The sequence below is a fragment of the Hydra viridissima genome, unplaced genomic scaffold (genome assembly GCF_058129835.1).
Source record: "Hydra viridissima isolate aposymbiotic clone 2 unplaced genomic scaffold, HvirCarnegie_v1 scaffold_20, whole genome shotgun sequence".
Taxonomy (NCBI): Eukaryota; Metazoa; Cnidaria; class Hydrozoa; order Anthoathecata; family Hydridae; genus Hydra; species Hydra viridissima.
In genome coordinates this window covers 1,005,104-1,023,084 of record NW_028324319.1, presented here as the reverse complement: position 1 = coordinate 1,023,084, position 17,981 = coordinate 1,005,104, and the positions used below count along the sequence as shown (strand labels likewise).

At 31.6% G+C, this 17,981-nt stretch overlaps 2 pseudogenes across 1 annotated transcript; both read right to left on the bottom strand.

The window, feature by feature from the left end:
• Nucleotides 1-832: 832 nt before the first annotated feature.
• On the bottom strand, nucleotides 833-2,885 carry LOC149876478 (uncharacterized; annotated as a pseudogene). Its single transcript, XR_016448696.1, has 6 exons — nucleotides 2,696-2,885; nucleotides 2,267-2,431; nucleotides 1,894-2,142; nucleotides 1,668-1,745; nucleotides 1,125-1,437; nucleotides 833-998 (listed from the first exon to the last, which is right to left on the bottom strand). The product of XR_016448696.1 is annotated as an uncharacterized LOC149876478 (transcript).
• An 8,113-nt stretch (nucleotides 2,886-10,998) lies between these two features.
• Nucleotides 10,999-12,165, bottom strand: LOC149876477 (uncharacterized; annotated as a pseudogene).
• Between the last annotated feature and the right edge of the window lie 5,816 nt (nucleotides 12,166-17,981).

Genomic DNA, 17,981 nt, shown 5'->3' with positions numbered 1-17,981 from the left:
AAACATAATTGAGCGATGTTTTGGCATTGTCAAAAACAGGTTTTATGCTTTGAAAACTGGAATTCGTTTGCATAAGGTCGAAGATGCCTCTAAGCTTATCATGTGTGGATTTGTTATCCATAACTTGTGTATACAACATGGAGACAACGGTAATGACTTTGAAGAACGCGAAGAAGAACAAGCTGATGAAAATCTAGCTCAAGAAAATCAGAATGATGGAGCTTTGAATAGACGATTACAGCTACTTAACTACTTTACTTAAAAGTATTGTTTAAAAATTCATATACAATTTGCTCTAGAGCATAGGATCTATCAAAATAGTTTGGACATGGATCATAGATTTGTGCCTAAATTAGTTGAATTAAAATTGGAAAAAAATTCACACAATGACTTTTTAATAAATGCAAGAAATTTTTATAAAATATTAGACCATAAAAATATATGTTTATATCTGTTTTTATATAGTATGTGTATTTTGTTTTTTTATAGAACACGCTTAAAAAAAATTAGGAGATTTGTTAGCTTTTGTTGTTAGGAGCAATTCTTATTAAGAGTATTTTAAAAAGGTAAAAAATGCTTAATAGCATAAAATTAAGATATGATCGTATTAATATTAAACTAGATTACAAAATAAATTTAAAATATGAAAGATATTGTTTTGTTTAAATTTTAAAATCAACCACTAGCCAATGCAATACCTTATATATAGTTATATATAGTTGTGATATCTATTTCACATCGCAACAGCATTGGTCTTAATGTTTGTGTGAAGTTTTACAGAACTTATTACTGTAAGGTAATGGTGATAAAAAAAATGAAATAACAAGAACAATTTCAGGTTGAAGTTATATTTTTATTGTTACTAAAAAATGTAATTGGTCATGGCTTTACAGTTAAATACCTTCAAGGTGAATGTTTAAATATAGTTATACAACATTTTTCGAAATTTAACATAAAATTATGATGTAGCTCTTCTCTTAATGCTCAAGAATTTCCTCCTAAAACAAAAAAAATTTGTTAATGATAAAGTTATACTAAATACAAGCTACAAGTTATACTAAATACAAAAAATTTGTTAATGACAAAGTCATACTAAATATTATTACAAATTAATTTTAAAATACCGTTTCTGTATTTACAAAATGTTGCTGGTTTGAAGGTTGCAATTTCTCATTCATTAGCTTTGTTGCTGTTGTGTAATATATTGTTAAAGCCTTTTCTTTTCGAATTTGCTGTTGTCTGAGAGCAACGTCTAATTTCAGAAGTTTTACTCTTAATTCTTGTTCTTTTTTTAATCTTTCTTTTTCTAACCGTAAAACACTTACTTTCAATTTTTTAAAACTTCCATCTACCAGGAGACTTTCTCTAGCTTGTTTTCTTTTTAATTTTTTTAATGCCCCCCCCCCCCCCCCCTTGATGGTTTATTTTGAATTGAATCTAAAATTTAATTCTAGGTGTCAAAACAAGATCAGTTAACTAAAATAATAAGAAAGGTGGTTTAGATTCCTTTTAAAAATAAGAAGTTTTTAATGGTTTTGGAAATACTAGTTGTGTAAAAATTAAGCACAAATTGATGTTGTCTGTTATATAATTATAAGTCTAAAACCTACAATTAACTAAATTAAACAACTGAGATTTAAAAAAAATTAATTTATAAATTGCATTACCTTGAAGTATCTGACAACTGTCACTAACAAGAGTGGTATTGTCTAAATTAGGGGAGGACATACAATCAAATCTTGCATCTAATATAAACAATCAATTAACTCTATAAACTATAGAATATATATATATATATATATATATATATATATATATATATATATATATATATATATATATATATATGTATTTTATAACACAACTAGTCTTAACCAACAAAGAAAAATATACCAGATATAGACGAAATAAAAGAAGCTGTATCAGAAGATTGTTTCAAAGTAAAGTTTACTTCTTTACTTGATGAAGAAAGGGTGGCAGTGGGAGTGGAAAGTTGGTTGGGAGTGGATGACAATGCATCATCTGTTGTAAAAAAAGAGATATTAAAATCAGGAACATCGATTCCAGATACATTTATTGACTTCCTGTCAATAATGTCTAAAACAACATTATCTAATTCTGTTAGTTGTCTCCCTGCAGCACCTTAAAAAAAAAAAATTATATATATATATATATATATATACTTAATTATATATATATATATATATATATACATATACACACACAGACATATATAAATATATATATATATATAACAAAACTATACCTGTTTTTAGACTCTTAGCAAAATTTTGCATTGTAGCTCTTTGCAAATAATCCCACTCTCTACTACGTAGCTGATTGATATCTTCAATTTTTGCCCCTAAACTATTTAAATGTGACATTATGTCTTCCCAAATTCTATTTCTATGCCTCATAGTAATAGATGGACCTAAAAGTAGATGAAATAAATAATCAATATATAGTATAATATAGTCTTATATAGTAAAATACTAAATATTCTATAATAATATATTATTTTATAATAGGAATCATACCTAAAAAAGCTTACCTATATATATATATATATATATATATATATATATATATATATATATATATATATATATATATATATATATATATATATTATATATATAAAATATAATGCAATTATACATATTTTTATTTAAATAGTTTGCTAATTAAAACATACCAAGCTTCCCAAGAAGAACCTCTTTGTTTTCTCTAATCTTTATTGCTAGTATCATTTTAAGTTCTTTAGACAGCATTTTATTTTGTTGTGTATTTGTGTATTATTTTGTTGTGTATTTGTGTATTATATGGCATATTTGTTGACTATTTATACTTTTCTTTAGTCAAACATGAAAAATTTCTTTAACCAAAATTACTATCGAAAACCTAACAAGGAAAAACAACAAGGAACTGAATATCGATTAAATGCAGATTTTAAGTAATTAGTTTATTATGGAGTAACCAAAATCCTTTTCAGTTTAATCTATAAAATATCTACATAAAAACACAAACAAAGAATGTTCAATGATTTTGAAGCGCTAACGTTGTTCCAGCAATTGCCGCCAAAAATCACGAAGAAAATATCTAAAATTGAGATAAAACATCTATCTGAAGTTTTTTTTCGAAAAAACGCATTTTTTATCTGAAAAGGCGATTCCCTTGTTCGTTTATAGCATTGGATTTAAAAACGAAGTTTTTATCTTAAAAACGGAATTTTTTGAATGTTTATAGCAATGGACTTTTTTTCTCTTCGCTTTTTACGGTAAAAACTTCGTGTTTTACGGAAAAAACTTCGTTTTTTATGTTTATAGCATTGGCCCCAGTTTAAGTTTGCTGAATGAGCGTTCGGCGGATGCAACTGGAGCAGGAATTATTAAGAATATTCTCAAGCATACACAAATATTTGGAAATAGGCGATGTAAATTAGTTCGACTAATCGAATTTAGGAGTTCAAAGAGGCTTAACTGATTCGATCCAAAATTTGCATAATGTATAGATTTTAACTGTTTTATTTCCATTACAATATCTTCGCTAACATCTGCTGAATATTCTTCATTTAATAATTTTGCTTTCATTTCCAATGTATCCAAATCAATATGGAGATAATTCCACATGAAGCTAAACTTATCTGAAATGCTCTATGCTGCTTTAAATCTTACAGTAAGGCCACCAATAACACTATCTAATACCACATAGAAAACAAATCTTCTAAAGCATGATTCCTCCATGGTCTCATCTTCATTTAAATCTGTAAACCCTTGATCCTCTGGCTCGCCACCAACTCTGGCTCTTTTGCGATTTGCACCAACACGTCCTCTTGATAGTTTGACTTCTATATCCAAACACATTGAAAAATTCTTTGATTCTGACCAGATATCTTTCCATTTATTCCGAAGCTCAAGAAGTTGTCTCAGTAAGTGGTTTATGTTGTCCACTTCCACATCTAATGTTGTATTTCTTGCTTGAATAACTTTGTTGCAAAAATCAATCGGAACAAGAATTTTGTACCATATTGATGACATTATTATGCAGGAAAATGAATTAATATAATATAGGGCACCTTCTACTTTAGTTCTTGTTTTAGAAGTCAAATTTTATTCTAAAAGCTCTTCCAATGACAATTTAATCCTAGATAGTTGTGCTGCAAAAGGTTTGACACTTTCAACACGATCTGACCACCTTGTATGTGACATTTTAATGAGCAATTGATGTGTTTTGATAATATCAAAACACATTTTTTAATTTTTTGTAATTATTATTGTAATTATTTAAAAAAAAAGCTTAGGTTAATGGGCCCCAATCGTTCAGTGGGCCCTGGAGCAATGCACCGCCTGTACCCCCCTCTCAGTAGGCCTGGCTACAAGTAGTACAAGCTTAAGAAGTGATAGGTCTATATTTAAAAATACAAGATAATTATGTACAGTATAATTCAGGAGAATTTACAAAATAAAAGAATGGCTTTCATTTAAGAGTTTGCATAACACCATCTGGGAAATTTTCTTTTTTAGGATGCTTAGGTGTTCGTAAAGTACTGATTACTAAATCGGATGAGCACATAAAATGCCGCAAAAGGTCTTTGTTTGTCTTTAAATGCGAACACTTCCTTGAAAAAAATTCATGGAATTTTTAGAAGTCTTTATTTCGTGCTATTAAGGCCTCTTAACTCGTCATCCAAATAGGCAACACCATCTCACCAACAACCTGCCACCCATGTATCAAGATTTTGTGCAAGCTCAATGGCATGTAGTACCAGGGATAAAGTTGTATATAAAGCTGTGCTGTTTCTAAGCAATAGTCTTTAAATTTATCGACATCAATCACAAAACCAGATGACAAAGTACACAGCACAACATATATTCTTTTAATGAAATGCACATCAGCATTGATAATTGCTGCTGTTTGTTCAGCATTTCTGAAGAAACGTCGGTCAGTATTGCCATTATTTGATGAACCAGAACCACCAGACCTAGAGATTTGAATCACCAGCCCAACTTTATTTCTGAACCGAGATTAAATCAAAATCTTTTTAGCTTAAACTTTTTCTTTGCCTGCATCTGACCTTCATGCCCATTTCTTCACTTCAGCTTTGTAACCGACTTTCAACAAACACTTCATACTACAAATCCATGCAAGAAGTGTTGACAAGCCTTACTCCAATCCATTTGGAGTTAATGGAAAATTGCAAACAATTTTAAGTTGGTTCATTTGACTTGGTATTCAACCACAAACTAAGCAGCACTGACATGAATTAGTAACTGTAGATAATGCAGTGGCAACTTTTTTACCTATCATATTAACATTAACTATGTAAAGAACAGTTAAGTTTTTCATACTTAGGCACAGCAGTTGTAGTTAAGTTTCCGATAGCATTTCTAAGAAATTGATCCTCTTCATTCATTACATTATTTGTCTCCTTAAAAACCTAAACCGCACAATTCGGCAGTAGAATGTTGATGACGGATGTCATGATGAGTAAGATCGTACTATATGTTTTCTACGTTTTTTAAATTTTTGTGCAAATAAAAGTTTTTGAGCGCAATTACAGATTTTTTGTTAGGTTAGATATGTTCAAATGTGAACGAAAACAAAGTGGTGCCAAGTGGCAGCCATATTTATGAAATTGTTAAATAAAACATATATAAGCTTCAAAATATCTAAGTATAAAAAGGTAGATATAGCAATAAAAAAAAAAAAACTTTCTCAAATAAAAGCAAAAGTCATACAATAAAATATAAAATAATAATAAGCTTGTTTTAAGTTGCTGCAAATATGTTAATTACATACCAATTTTAGTCAAACAACTTTTAAAATCCAGATAATATGTCAAATGATAAAATAATATTTTAAAAAGCGCAATATTTTATGTTAATGTTATTTATTTCCATCGAATTTTTAAATAAAATTTTTCTCTTAATAATTTTTTTCTAATTTACATTCGCGTCTACTTCAACCACATCATTCGTTATATTCATTAAAATTTTAAGTGTATATAAACGGTTATATAATGTTTTATAGTATCTATATAGCTGTTTTAAACCATTATGACATTAAAGCTCTAACTTTGTTTTTTATGCTTTTGTCCAGTCACTGGCCCACTATGCACTGGTATTAATGCTTACTATCAAAAATTTCAAGAGAATAAAACCATCAAAAGATTATATCTCTGTGTTGATCCCTCCTGTAATGGTATGGATGAGATGCCAACCACTGTTCGATTTTAAATTCACTATTCGTCTACCTTTCAAGTCTAAAAAAAATCAAGTGTTTGAGAAACTTAATTTATTTGGTGCACCAAACATTATGTTTGTTAATGATATTACTCATACAGTAGCAAACATGGCTGATCCATTTAATCATAACCCTTAAGCCAATAGAGTTGCTGCTCCAAACTCCATGTTGAAGTTGTATACACCTCCTGTTATGTATTGGAAATTACAGCTAAAACGGGAAGAGGTTAAAGAAACCCCAAAGAAGTTACAAAAAATGTAAATTTATGTACGAAATATATTTGTTTAAAGAAATAAGATCCTGTTTTAAATTTTTTATCGTTTCATATAATGTTCCCAGCAATTCCTTACTAAAACTACCGTAGCGTGGGGTAATTAAGCACCTTTTTTATAGGTTTTTTCAAAATAAAAAAAAAGCTTGTAAATAATTTTAAAAAGTGAGATAGGTTTTTTTTAGTACTACATTATATCTTTCTTAGAGGTATGTTGGATTTAAGAAAAAATATAAAGCAAAGAAATTATGTTAAAAAAATATACGGGTGCGCATTTGCCCCACGATTTGGGGTAAACGAGCACCTAATTATTTTTTTGATTTGATAAAATTATCGAATTTGTTTGTGTGTGTGTGTGTGTGTGTGTACACATTTGATAAATATACATACAGAGTTGAATCCATCAATAGTCTAATACCAAATAAAACCATAAATAAAATTACCAATAGGCCAGACTAGGCCATGGCCTGGGCCCCAAAGATCCCCAAAATTCGAATGTCTAAAAATTTTTAAATCTTATTTTTTTAAAATATGTATATATATATATGTGTGTGTGTGTATATATATATATATATATATATATATACACACACACACACACGTAACATACAAATAAAAAATCCTTGCCAAATATAAAGGGTGGTTAAATTTTAAGAGCCGATGTTGTATGTGAACCAAACATAAACGTAAATTATTTTTCTGTATTTAATGTGTCATTTCTCAATTTCAGACTGACTCAATTTGAACCATGGAAAGTTACACAATTGAGCAACGCGTTAAAGTTATTCAGGCCTATTATGAAAATGGGCGTTCAAATCAAAATGCATATCGTGCACTTCGTGAGTTTTTCGGTCAATTTAATCGTCCGAATATGCGTACAATCGGAAAAATCGTGCATCAATTTGAGCAAACCGGGTCTGTAGGAGATGTGAAAAGACCAGCGCATGCTCGTACAGCTCGTACTGCCAAAAATATCGCTACTGTTCGCGACAGTGTGGCTGAAGAGCCGTCCACATCAACTCGTCGTCGTAGCCAACAATTGCACCTCTCACGCTCGTCGATGATGAACATTATGCATAAAGACTTGCATTTACACGCTTACAAGGTGCAGTTGACCCAAGAACTAAAGCCCACTGACCATCTCAAACGTCGTCAATGGTCAGAATGGTGGCAAGAAAAGGCAACCATCGACGATCAATTTCCCACGAAAATCATCTTCAGTGATGAGGCCCATTTTCACCTTAGTGGCTTCGTCAACAAGCAGAATTGCCGCATTTGGGCGAATGTTAATCCGAGAGTGATTGTCGAAAAACCAATGCACCCACAAAGAGTGACTGTTTGGTGTGGTTTATGGGCTGGCGGCATCATCGGACCATATTTTTTCAAAAATGATGCCAGTCTGGCAGTTACTGTGAATGGTGTTCGCTATCGTGAGATGATAACGAACTTTTTATGGCCCGAATTGGACCATATGGATGTGGAGGATATGCGGTTTCAACAGGACGGTGCCACTTGCCACACAGCTAACGAAACAAAGACTCTTTTGCGCGAAAAATTCAATGGCCGTTTTATTTCACATGGTGGCGATGTCAATTGGCCGCCAAGATCATGTGATTTGACACCGTTGGACTTCTTTCTTTGGGGGTATTTAAAAGAAAAGGTGTACGTTGATAAGCCAGCAACAATTCAAGAGCTAAAGGATGAGATAATTCGACACATTAACGGCATAGAACCTCAATTATGCCTCAGCGTCATCGAAAATTTGCACCATCGGATGGAGGTGTGTCGCCGAGGTCGCGGCGCCCATTTGGCCGATATTTTATTCCATACATAATTGAATCATACCATATTATCATAATAAAAAGATGTTACAATAAATTCCTTAATAATTTGTGTTTTATTCAAATTAAACAGCGGCCTTTAAACTTAACCACCCTTTATAATTCATTTGAACTATTATAATATTAACGCATATACAAGTCACCAATAGATTTTTTCAAAAAATATGTTGTTTTTATTTATTTTAGATATTTTTTATTGACATTCATGGATTTTTGTAAATTTTATGGTCAAAAACCAAAATCAGTTCTTCCTAAACCAATTTTGAATTCTGCAGTATCAGAGGAAATTGATTTATCTTCGGAAAGTGATAAATCTTACTGATTCGGAATTAGAAATAGAGTTGGATGCTGATTTGGAACTAGAAGCAAAGTTGAATGAGTCTTTTTTGGAAAATAATGACCGACTTTTTTCAATAGCAGATGTTGCTCCAATACAAAAAATCAGTGCTATTGAAACCAAATTAAACCAAAAAACTCTAAACTATTGGAATGGAAAACAAAAGAACGTTATAGTATTTCTCTCAAAAAAGTTCCTTTAATTAGGATTCCACCTCTTGGAATATTGCCTTTGCAGCAGTCAATAGAATACTTTTGAGATATTATAAGCTACGATCTCATCACCCGCATCGTAGAAAAAAGTAACATAAACGTAGCTCCGTTTGACACCAGTAAACCTCATAATATTTCATCAGAAGAGCTGAAAATATTTATTGGTATACTTTTTTAAATGTCAATAGTAAAAATGCCTGGAACAAGCGATTATTGGGACATATTTCTTTGATACGAGCGTATAGCTAATGTTATGAACATTCGACGATTCGAGCGTATCAAGAGGTTTTTGCATTGCAATAATAATTTGAATATGTCAGAAAACTGTCCAGACAAACTTTTTGAAATTCGTCCTTTAGATGATGCTTTATAAGAACGTTTTATATTATTTGTTCCAACTGAAATGTTACTCATTGATGAACAAGTTGTAGCTTTTAAAGGGAGATCTAGATTAAACCATTATAATCTTAAAATGCCTCAAAAGTGGGGCTACTAGCTTTATCTCCTGACAAATCCATACAGACTCCATTTTTGCAAGCACGGGTCAATCTGATCTTAAGACCTCAGCAAAATATTGTTATGGCATTACTACAAAATATTCCAAGACTCAATGGGCATAAATTATTTATAGGTAATTGGTGCACATGTGTTGGATTAACATCTACATAATTAAACCAAGGAATTTCTTTATTAGGGACTGTGCACCCTGACAGGATTAGTGGCTGCAAAGTTTCAACTGACAAAGAAATGAAAAATAAGGAAGAGGCTCAGTTGAAATAAAAACTTGCCAATATGATGGGGTTGAGCTTCATGCAATTAATTGGTTTGGTAATAGATCTGTTAATATCCTCACTACCTATGAATCAGTAGTTCTAATAACTCAAGTAAAAAGCTGGGATAAAGAAAAAAAAAAAAGAGATTCCGAATGATTGTCCCTCTGCAACCGTCATTTACATCAAATGTATGGGAGATGTCGATCTTTTAGATGGACTATTGAGTGACTATCGTATTCCTGTTCGTTCAAAAAAGTGATATCATCGGCTAATCTGGCATTCTGTTAATGTTTCAGTAGTCCAAGTGTGGATTTTGTATAGAAAAGATTAATCAAACGATTAAAAAAAAAAAAAGTGATTAAAGTCCCTCAAAATCTCGATTGCCGAATCATTGAATTTGCAAGAGTAAAGGTTAATCAGAAAAGGACTACCTTCAACATCAAATCTGAACTCTAATTCAAAGAAAAAAAAGAGAATATAAGAATGTTAAAGGTTGCTGATTCTATTCAAGTCAGAGATTTTAAAGAAGTTTTTCATTTTTTTGCCTTTTTAATTTTTGTTGCATCATGAAGTAATAGCGCTTCTTTCTGGAGAGTCAGTGAGAGTTCCGCGACTTTCTTGTTTTCTACCTGTTTTTTACTAGGTGAACAAAGTTATGTTTTTGGAAAACATAACTTTGTTCACCTAGTAAAAAACTTCCGGTACGAGTGCTAACTGAACTATCTAGGCTAGTAATATAAGCTATTTAAGTAAAATTTTATAATAAATACACACATATCTCAAATAAGTAGAAATCCTCACGTGTTTTTGCTTTCACGATAGCACGCACTCACCGCAAGTAAATTGCACGTTTTGAAAAAATCCATTCTTTTTGAAGGGCACGGGAAAAGCAGACAAGTAACATTTTTCAAGTTTTTAGAAAACCTAAGCTACAGAATACAAAGTGGAGATTCAGCATACAGCAAGGCGAACCAATTTTATTGCTATAAATGATAAAGTTTGTATGTTTTTTTAATGACCGATGGGATTTAAACTAAAAAAATCACATAAGAGATGGTTTTGTGACATGTCTGTTTTTTCCCCTGAAAGTAATGCTATGGGATGCTTAAACAATGAGATAAGAACTTAGAAGCCATATAAATCAATCTTGGTAAATAAATAAAATTCCATAAAAAGCAACCAAAGCGAGAAATTTTTTGTGATATACAGAAAGCTCAATTTTATGACAACTACAAAACATAAACAAACAGCACACAAGAACAAAGTTGCACAAGCCACAGTTGCAACGTTTTAATGAAACAAGGGATTCAACATTACCAATTCATTCCTCATTCTCCGACGAGTCATTAAGTTCATGGCCCTGGGTTAGTTCTATCAATGTCTGATCGACTATGAGGAAGCTCATCGAAGAACTGATGATTTGTAGGACAGCAAAACCTTTTCAATACTTGAAGTTCTTTATACTTTTCTGAACTGATGGGCAGGGGACCATTTTCATACAACTTGGTAAGTACAGACATCTGTGGTTGCTTCTTCCCACGCTGAGTCCCTGTTTGTTTTAGTACAGCAGATACAAACGCACCATTCAAAGAATCCCTCTAGAGAGCAAGCAATGGCCGGGAGTCCAAAATGTGGACTTCCCTGACTGGGCGTGTTTTTAAAGAGCATGCGGCTTTGAAGGAAGGTCTTCATTACTTTGTGTAGGCAAAAAACATGTCTTTTGTTGCCCTGATGACCGTGAAAGGTGTTGGACATGCTCGGGCAGTTATAAATTCTGCTAACCAGTCCTCTGGCTAGTCTATATTACTTGCCGTATTGACGTTGCTAAAGTCTCTCGTTCTCCATGTAGGAGAGGCCTCTTATCGGAAAGGTGATTTTCACTAACTTGAATCTCTTGCGCTCATGTACGTTATTGTATAAGAACCTTATCACTGTATAGTTTTTATTTTGTCCACTGTACCCATCGCAGAAGAAACTAATTTCGTCCACGGCTTCAGAAATGTGGCTGCGGATGAAGTCAGCAAGAAGTAAACAAACGTCGTCAGCACCCTTTTTTGCTACTGTTGCATCATATGTATACATATACACTTCATCAGTTGACAGTACATGGATTACAAACGTATACAGGCTGAGCTGCCTGCGTTAGTAAACGTCATTGATGGACTTGTTTGGCATTGGTAGGTTTCTGGCAAAGTCAAAGCAGATTGCTTCAAACTTGTCACGTTTTCTTGCCCCTTCCCCTAAGCTGCAGCTTTCCTGTCATAGAATGTACGGGCCTTGCGTGTCTATGCAGCTCGTGGTTCGTTAATAGTTTAGTTTTCTTGCTATTCAGACCAGAAACATCTCTGCCTTTGCTCTTGGCGTCGGCGATGTCACCATCCACATGCTGCAACTTCGCGATGAATTCGTCACATGTAGAACTAGTGTCCTTCCGTGGGTAGCCAAATCCAATCTTGAATTTCGTATTAAACTGTTCTGTAGGATTCATAGCTAACCTGCGACAAAAAAAATGAACATCACATCAAAGCATAAAATTAGTCAAGGACTATCGATCGCTTCTATTGTAAAAAAAGACTAGCTTGAGTTGAAGGGCTTAGCCTAATGGAGAGAAATTGAAACGCGCGTGTGATATATTAATAAGATTGAAAAAAAAGTCTCTTAATTTTTAATGATTTTACGTTGATATTGTGCCATGTTGTGGAAAACAAAATCAATGGGTATAAATGTATATGCACAAGGGTTGTTCACGGAGTTTTAAACGTTTTATAGATTCATTACCTTTGAAAAAAAGGTGTTGAATTTCCAAAACGAGGTAGGAGAAAAAGAATTTGAGTTATCTGACCAGTGTTAAAAGATTCCAGATTGTCAACTTAGATTTATTTTTATAAATCGTTACATTTATTGTGTCATTTAATAGTCTTTAAAATATCTAATCAAAATTGATCATATCTCATTTATTTCTAAGTAATCTTTAAACAAAGTTAGAAACAAAAGAATTAAATTAATTCAAATATTTTGGTGTATAGTGTGCTTTATATACAAACAAAGTATGAGAGTTTTTAGAAAAGCTTACATTTTTTGGCTAGTAGCATAGTTGTTTAATAATATGCCCTGATAATATAAATAAATAAAATAACAAAATAAAATAAAGGCAAATCCACAAGATGCTGTGATGGATTTGATATGTAAATTTAGCTGCAAGTAAAAATTAGTATTCGTGCATTCAATCCTTGGTTACAGGGTGAACTTACACAAACATCTAATTCAGTTTATCAACATTCAAGGTATCAGGAAGGTAACTTTCTTGACTCCCCCATTGCATAGTGACTGTGTCTGCATCGGAAAGATGATGTGGCCTGTTGTTATGCTTTCCTCTTCCATCTTGTGGTGCATGACCTGCGAAGAATTAACCCACACAATCAACAATCCAATCAAAATTAAATTAAAAGCACTAATTCTAATTCCAACTTACCTGTTAATGACATTGCTTTGCGGACTGTTTCTACACTGTTTTTTGTGATGCCGAAGAGCGAGCAAAAGGCTTTCACACACTACCAGATGTGTGGTTTTTTATGTTTAATCTTTGCTGCACCTTTTTTCCTTCCATTGTTCGCTTTCGAGGCTTTTAAGTCACCTGGACTGTCAAAGCAATCCGCCATTTTGCTCGCACTTTGTTATGACAAAGCTAAACTCTGATTGGCTGACCTGGTAATGTGAATCAACATCACATGACTCACCGGGGAAATGTCAACTTTTTCCCCTGCAGATTTTGGCCTGGTTTTTTACCCTGATGGCTATATTTTTAAATGCTAAATACTCGAGACTTTGCTGGTTTTTCGGCTCGACTATATAATAGGATGTAACTTTGCGTCGGGCTCTACGTACCAAGGAAAAAAAACTCAATATACGAAATTTTTGACATGTCTGGTTTTTCCCCTGTGCCCTTCAATTGTCAAACTTTAACGCCTATGGGAAAAAAACTTTCGTTTCAACTTTATTGTAGCTATTCACTTTTAGGAAAGAATTGTTTATGAATTTAAGTGAAATGAAGTGTTCTTGAATGTAGTCGTTAATAAAAAGGAAAATCATAGGCATTTCATTTAAATTCTCGAACTCTTATGACAAAGATGTTTAGAAGAGTTAATTACTCACTTATATTTGCTCGTCAGAGATATAGCAAGCGCTCGTGATCAATCGGCCTCAAACATTTTTAGGGGTCATAAGAATGGAAACACAAGCGTGTGAAAAAATATTTGCTTGAAAGAAAAGTGAATTTTTTTGGAGAATGTAGATATATAAAACAGTAGGGGCAGTTATGCATCATATAGTTATGATTTTTCATGTGCTGAGGCTTCGAATAACAAGTTTAAAGCTCAAAATTGACGTAAAAAGTCCTTATTTACAGAAATATGAACCTTAAGTACTTCATTCCGAATATGTGAAGAAACTCCTAATTTGCAAAAAGCACTGTCGTATGTTGTGGGTTATCTAAAATGTTGTCTCAATAGGTATTGATAAATAATCATTGGACGTTCTCCTATTAAAATGGTTCTAAATTTCGCTCACTAAGTAAGCTGTTTTGCGAGGAGTGGAAACGACTTAAAAGACAAAACAAACACGGAGAAGAGACAACTTGTGAGAGTTTTTTATAATAACGAGTGTTCTATGTAAAATTAAATTCTCAGTAAGAATTAATCGAATATGATAATAAAGAATTGAACTCATTAATTGATTTTATAAATATTTGTCATAAACATACTTTTACATACTATTTATCAAACAACCTTATCTGATAAGGTTCACTGTTTCTTAAATATTCTCTTTATATTTTCCTGATTATTTTTATAAAGTTGATAATATATTTTCCCTGAAATAATAAGAGACTTTTTACTTGATCACTAGGAAGCGTTTTGAGATATCTGTTGTGTGTAATCTTTTAATAGATCTCTCTTTATTTTGATAAAAACATATTTACTATTGGAAAGATAATTTATTGTCTAACGTTGTTCTTTCTTAAGGCGTTCACTTTTTAAACGGTTTGGTTTAATTCGACAGCTAAAAAGTTTTCTTTTTCACTGCAATATATCTTTGATTTCTTGTTTGAATTCTTTAGCTGCGGTCAATAAAGTGACATCTCTCCTGCTAATTGAAATTTAACCAATTCTCTTGGTCTCAACATATTAAGCCGTTTTTGCAAGGGCAAAATCTATTTTTCACAGAAGCCAATTTTTTTTATTGACTTTTGAAAATCATTTTTTTGCATTTTCTTTAAATGCATTTTTAAGCCTCTTACATTTCTTTCAATAGTTTTGTGACCAGCGTTTGACACATTATTCTTTACTCTCAGTACTTTTTTCAAAATACTGCCACACTTCGATGAAAGCACCCTTATAGATATTTTGTTTACCCGGTAATAAAAATGTCAAAAACCGGGGTTTTACCGTTACCGGTATTTATGAAAAACGGTAATAATTCCATGCCCTAATTGTGATGATTTTGTTGCTGTAAATAGTGCTGTGGTAACTTTCCCATTCACGATTGTTATTTAATTCTTGTGTAGAACTGTAAATTTTTTATTATTTGTAGTAAACAATTTTTAAATCCAGTTGCGAAGGAATTGTTCTCCCTTTAATACATCTAATGTTTCTTTTTTATAGGAAAATCCCAATGGTCTGTAAGATAAGTGGATGATGGATGAGGGGTTGGATCAAATAATCTTCCTTTCACAATTACAATATCCAGATATCTGCAGAGGCAAAAAGCAAGTGAGGAATAAGCTGGCTTCATCTGTAATAATTCTGTTTTCTTTTTCTGTTGTTGTTTGAGTTTAAAGGCTTTTGCGAGTTAATCCATCAAAGCCAACTCAGGACCTTAGTGTCATTGTGTGAAGATCTTCGAAGGAGTTAATAACTTTTGCCTTGCATTCTATCAAATATCGTGCTGTGTGATTGACCAATACTTGCATTTTGACTTCGCAGTATAGTCAGTGGCAATACATAAAGTATTCTGGAAGAGTTATTTTGCCATCCATACATTGTTATAAGCTGGATACAAATTTCAAAATTACAAATTTCCTTAAATGATTTACCAGGCCTGCCAAAAGAAGATTTAGGTGTAGTTTCTGTATTGCATAAAGAAAAAGTTTGTTGAGGAATATTAAAGTCATTGTAACCCTGCTTAATTTCATCCATAAAATAATTATTCTACCGTCCACTTACAGCCCATCGTTTACTGTATTCGAAGATAAATTTGAAAATTGAACTTGAAATTTACCATTCGCAAGTTGTTCCACCAATAAAATTAAAAACTACCAGCTTTTCTTTTTCGTTAGATATTGATAAATTGTTTTGACTATAATTTCTATTAATGCTTGAGATTATAACAACAGTCTAAAGTAAAAAAATAAAACAATTTATCAACATAATTCAGATAAGTTTTAAATATTCATGTAGAAGTATTTTCTTTCCGTTCTGAAAATGTTTACTATTTTAAATAGTACAGTTTTTGTTTTAAAAGTATTCATTATATTTTAAATCTATTGTATTGTTTTGCCCGCGATGTTAATTTGATTTACAATATTTTTACAAATTAATACAAATAAAGATATTTTGAAAATATGTATATAAAGGTTTTAAAATATGTTTATGATATAACAGAATATTACTGGACCTACCTTAGGAATTTTTAAACCAAAAATTATTATTTTTTTTTTAATGAAGTTTTTAAAATTATTATAACTTATTTGTTCGCTTACAGAAAGTAGATAGTTCAACAATTAAATAATTTAAAATGCGCAATATTTAGGTGTTTCTGCTAGAATGTCTAGATGCTAAAAACTCGGTTTTTCCTTTTGACAAGGATATACCTCTAACCAAGTTATTGAGCTCATCTTGGGTAAAGGTTTCTGGTCTAATATCTGACTCAGAGGATTAGTCCAAATCCGTAGAATCCTGATCACTGCGGCCAGTAAAAGTATTACATTCAGCTTCATTTTCAACAGACTTAAGTCCTTGTAATAGAGGGACTGAATCAGGCAGTGAAGCATCATGAGAAACTGGTTTTTAATGTCTTAATCTAAATTTGGATTCACAATTTTGTGCTTAATTTTGACCGAAAAGCCACTGATATTAAAGCTGCAAAAGTACCAATCAACGAGGTGATTCTTGGGCTCTTACTATATCATGGGTTTTGCAACAGAACATGAAGTATAAATAACCATTAGAACGCGAAGTAAAAATAAAGAATCTCGTTTTTATAAACTGGTCTTAACAATTACAGAGTCAAGCTAAAAGGTGCTTTTGATTGGCTAGGCAAGCTTATTTGAATTTGTAATTCATAAAATAATCTCAGAAAACAATTATTTTTCTTTTATATTAAAATGATATTTAACATGGTTTATTTTTTATCTCATTACAAAAGTATTAATATTTCTAGATTAACATCAATTTTTAAATATTATATTAAATATATATATTATTTATATAATAATCATTTATTTTTCATAATGTGAACAGAAACACGTTTTTCTAGATAAGGAGGCAAAAGCGCATGTAACTATCATTTGAAAATAATTATAAGATTTTTCTTCTTAATATGAACATTATTTGAATGCCAAAATTTTATTTTTTAAAATGATCATATGGTGCATGCATGTAATGCAAACATTCCATCAAAATAATCAATGTGCAAATATTTTTTTTCAATAAGTTTAAATTTAAAATTAAGCTATCAAATGATCGATATTATTCAAATACTGTAGCGTTGCCTAATGACAAAATATATTCTATTATAGTTAAAATAGTTATAATATTTTATTACTCGTGAAAACAGGGATTATTATGATCAAATTAGGTGAATTATATGGTTATTTTTTTGGCGGTTGCTACTTAAAGCGCAATGGGCTCTATGCAGCCATATGTAACTCGGAGCGCAATACTTTGTACGCCTGCGCTAAATTTTTTTTTTGTTTTTTTTTTTGTTTTTTTTTTTGTTTTTAATTTTAGTTTTAATCTTGTTGATGTTAACCCTAACCCCCTAACTAACCAGCTTTATTGTGAAATATAAATTACACTGTTATAATAATATAATTGCGCATGCGTGTACAATATTGCGCTCTAAGCAACTTCGTATTTTTAACTTGAAAAAAGACACTTCGTATTTTTTTTCAAGTTAGTAACCTATTATAATGATATTTATTTTTTTATTGGTTATAATTATATTATATTTCATTATATTTCATTTTTCTATGAAAAACTTAATGAGTCTTCCCCCCTCCCCCATCCCTGTAATATTGCTGAAAGTGTT